Below are 4,656 nucleotides of genomic sequence, written 5' to 3' on the forward strand. Positions count from 1 at the left end.
TATTTTCTTAATTAAATTATATGACTTAATTAATTAATAGAGAATTAATACTAATCATGAGCAGCAACCATTCTTCTGAAAATCTTCTGAAAATCACTGAGAATTATGAATCAATTCCACCACTTCAATGTTGACACTCGATGTACTGTCTGGTTCATGAGTGACTAATTTCCTTGACGTTTCTTCATGTCTTGACTTTGATAATTGATTTTCTTCAGATTAAATCCTTGTAATTAATTGATACCCTGACGATATCTCTGTAACTTGATTAAATCCACAATCTTGATTTATATCACTGAGGCATGATCAATTTCTTGAACTTCTTCCAGTGAATAAATTCCACAAGTCTGTAGATGAACCTTATTTCTGAATCCTTTGACATATATTACTTTGCGAGATCTCTTTGATGGTAGATCCACTATTTACTTATTACATTCTTATCTGAGTTGAGTTAAATCCTCGAATATACAAATAGGCCTATGACATATGACTTACAATAATGTAAGTGTTTTAAACTACTTACCCTTGAACCCTGATTCTTTCTTGATCTTGACCCGTAAGCCTTATTCTTTGTAAACCATCCTTTGTTGATCGTCAGATACCAAATCACGCCAATATGATACTACTCCTCAAAGGTATAACTACCGAACACCAAACACTGAAACAGAATTGTATGAAAACACAGAAACTTTTATACTGCAACCATTCTTTATAACATTAAAGAACTATACCCTGAAAAAAAATCATTTCTGACTTAATACCTGATGCTGGTACAAATTGAAAACCATTTCTTATACATACCTGATAAGTGGCATTTTATACCACTTAGAACGTCTTAAAATGGCTTAAATTGGTGTCTTGAAATCAAGTATTTTGTGTATTTGATGCGTTTTTCTAGTGTTTATGCATTTCAGGGTATTAGTTGCATTTCGGGGGAGGAATCATCAAGAATAAGCCTTGGCATGTGTTCACCATTGCGAGAGGAAAGGAATGGGCAGATTACGGCGAAGAAACGGAGCAAACCTGGATTTTTTCCAGTAGAAGCCTGCGCGCCCGCGCAGCAACCTGCGCGCCCGCGCAGCTATGGTGAGCGGCCGCACAGGGTCGGGGGAAAAGATAAATTATTTTAGACTTCTACTTCTGTTTGGCTTCCAACTTCTATGTAATCTGAGTTTTATGGGACTATTATATAGGTAGATTTGAGACGTTTTCACAAAGAGTATTAAGGGGATTATGTTTTAGTTTAAGTTTTACGCAAGAAGCGAAGGAGATAAGGAAGAAGACCGATTTAGCACACCGCAACGAAGAGGAAGCATATATTCTTGTGATTCTTGTTTCGTTGTAACGTTGGATGCTAGTTTTCTTGCTTTGACTTATTTACTCTTGTGACGTACTCTGTTTTAATATAATTAGTTTAGTTATTATTTTCTTGTATTTGTTTGTCATGATTTCATATGAACCCATGATGGCGATAAGTTCTATTATGGGCTAATCGTGATCATGGGGTTGCAACAGATTTATTATGGAATTCTTTAGTTAATTGTTTAATACTTTAGTGTGTGATGATTGCATGATATCTAGTATTGGTTGTGCGTATTCGTCTTTTGTGCGTCGCGAACATATAAGATAGGGTGTTAATCTCTTGTGAAGCGACGGTGGATCTTGAGATTTAGAACTTGCCATGCTAGCATAGGTTCATATACGTTGAGCATGATTAGTGGGTAACTCTAACAGTTTTATTTGCCCTATGTAATCAAAAGGGATAACTTGAGCTTAAATCGTTGCGTTGTCAATTTCTGTAGACATATAGGAACTCAACATAATTGATGACTATTCAACTTCTATCTTAATTGTGGATGCTTGGTAGAATGGTATTAGTACAATGAAAGTTGGCTTTTATCAGTTTCGTGTTATTCGATTAATATCATCACTGTCACATGCTAAAGGTAATAACAATGGCTATAGAAGGAAGTAATAATGAAGTTGTGATCTCATGAGTGTTTTATTATTGATAAATTGAAGTGTTAGTTAAGTGGTTAATTAAGTAGTTAATTATAGTTAATATTTAATCAACAATTTTAAGTGTTATTATCTTAACATTGAGAAGTAATCATACATTGGTGAGTGAGTTTAATTAGACAATAATTTAGTCTGAGTCTCTGAGGGAACGAACTAGAAAGTATTCTATATTACTTGCGAACGCGTATACTTGCGTGAATATTAGTGCGTATTTTCGCCCTAACAAGTTTTTGGCGCCGCTGCCGGGGACTCGGCGTATTTGTTTAGTTTATGTACTTACCATCATTGGTCATTAGGACTCAGTGATTAGGACGTAGTAGTTACTTACTCTTTTCGGTTGTGTTTCAGGTACTTTAGCAAGAATTTATGCAAACTCGTTCTCGTGCTCGCAAGAGGACTTTAGATACAGCTGAGGAGACAGACGAAGTTCTTGATATTCCGGAGAAGTTAGATTTTGAGGATTCGGATTCAGGAACTGAGCAGAAAGAACCAGTAAACATGGGAGATCGTATTGTTCAAGCTGATCCAGCTCTTATGGATTTTTCTTGGCCTAAAATTGATGACATTCAGTCAAGCATCCTTCATCCGGCTATTCAAGCTAACACCTTTTAAATCAAGCCGGGCACTATTAAGATGGTGCAGAATTCTGTTTCTTTTGGAGGAGCAGCAACTGAAGACCCCAACATGCACATAAGAAATTTTGTCGAGATCTGCAGCACTTTTAAGTATAATGGCGTGACTGATGAGGCTATCAAGTTGAGGCTTTTCCCATTCTCACTAAGGGATAAGGCTAAAGACTGGTTACATTCTGAACCAGCTGGGTCCATCACTACGTGGCAAGATCTTGCGCAAAAGTTTCTGGTGAAGTTTTATCCAATGGCAAAGACTGCTGCTATGAGGAGTGCTCTTACTCAGTTTGCGCAGCAACCTACAAAATCTATGTGCGAGGCTTGGGAACGCTACAAGGAAATGTTGAGAAAATGTCCACATCATGGAATGCCGGATTGGATGGTGATCACTGGTTTTTATAATGGTTTGGGGGCCCAATCTCGGCCTATGCTCGATGCAGTAGCTGGGGGAGCCTTATGGGCTAAAAGCTATACTGAGGCGTATAATCTTATAGAGACGATGGCTGCAAATGAGCATCAAAACCCAACTCAGAGGATGACGTCAGGCAAGGTCGCAGGTATTCTGGAAGTTGATGCAGCCACCGCTATTGCAGCCCAGCTCCAAGCACTATCAATAAAGGTTGATTCTCTGGCTACGTATGGAGTTAATCAAATAGCTATGGTTTGTGAGCTTTATGCAGGTTCTCATACTACGGATCAGTGTTCTCTTATCAACGAATCTGTTCAGTATGTGAATAATTATCAGCGACAACAGCAGCCTGTGCCAGCGACCTATCATCCTAATAACAGAAATCATCCAAATTTCAGCTGGGGGAATAATCAGAATGCTATTCAGCCACCATATCAGCAAGGAGTGAGTAAACAGTTTAACCCACCTGGATTCCAGCAACCATAGCATTATGCTACAAGGCAATCATATCCTCAATAGGGAAATGCAGCTGCACCTACTAGTGCTGATCTTGAGGAACTTAAGCTGTTGTGCAAGAGTCAGGCAATTTCTATCAAGACCTTGGAAAATCAAATCGGTCAATTAGCCAATGCAGTGCTCAATCGTCAACCTGGCACTCTTCCCAGTGACACGGAAGTACCAGACAAGAAGGAAGCTAAAGAGCAAGTCAAGGCTATTACCTTAAGGTCTGGAAAAGTAGCTGAGGCTGAAAAGGCAAAAGAAGTAGAAGCTGAAATTAGAGAAGAAGAATCTAAGCAAAAGGAGAAAGCGGCGGAACCAAGGAAGACTACTGTTGAATACACTCTGCCTGAGGCTAATACAGGGGAGAAACAGCTCTATCCTCCACCACCTTTTCCTAAGAGATTGCAGCAACAAAAGCTGGATAGACAGTTCGGGAAGTTTCTGGAGGTGTTCAAGAAACTTCACATCAATATACCTTTCGCTGAGGCTCTGGAACAAATGCCTAGTTATGCGAAGTTTATGAAGACTATTCTTTCAAGGAAGGTGAAACTGGATGACCTTGAAACCGTTGCTCTCACGGAAGAATGCAGCGCTGTTCTGCAGCAAAAGTTACCACCAAAACTGAAAGATCCAGGAAGCTTCACCATTCCTTGCACCATTGGCAATCTAACTTTTGACAAATGCCTTTGTGATTTGGGAGCAAGCATTAATCTGATGCCGTTGTCGATCTTTAAAAAGCTGGATCTGCCTGATCCAAAACCCACATACATGTCGCTACAATTGGCGGACCGTTCCATTACTTACCCAAGGGGCATAGTTGAGGATGTGCTCGTCAAGGTGGATAAGCTCTTCTTTCCAGCAGATTTTGTTATTCTGGATTTTGAGGAAGATAAGAAGATTCCCATAATCTTGGGAAGGCCTTTCTTGGCTACTGGTCGTACCTTGATAGATGTGCAAAAAGGTGAACTTACTATGCGGGTCCAAGATCAGGATGTGACCTTCAATGTATTCAAGGCAATGAAATTCCCTACAGAAGATGAGGAGTGCTTAAAGGTGGATGTGATTGATACTGCGGTTACTTCGGAACTCGATCACATG

General features: G+C 39.4%; 1 non-coding gene across 1 annotated transcript; it reads right to left on the reverse strand.

The window, feature by feature from the left end:
• Window positions 1-2,910: 2,910 nt before the first annotated feature.
• LOC141709868 (small nucleolar RNA R71) lies at window positions 2,911-3,017 on the reverse strand. Its single transcript, XR_012570423.1, has one exon. It is a non-coding gene; the product is annotated as a small nucleolar RNA R71 (small nucleolar RNA).
• Window positions 3,018-4,656: the final 1,639 nt, after the last annotated feature.

This window comes from Apium graveolens, chromosome 2, assembly GCF_009905375.1.
Source record: "Apium graveolens cultivar Ventura chromosome 2, ASM990537v1, whole genome shotgun sequence".
Classification (NCBI taxonomy): domain Eukaryota; kingdom Viridiplantae; phylum Streptophyta; class Magnoliopsida; order Apiales; family Apiaceae; genus Apium; species Apium graveolens.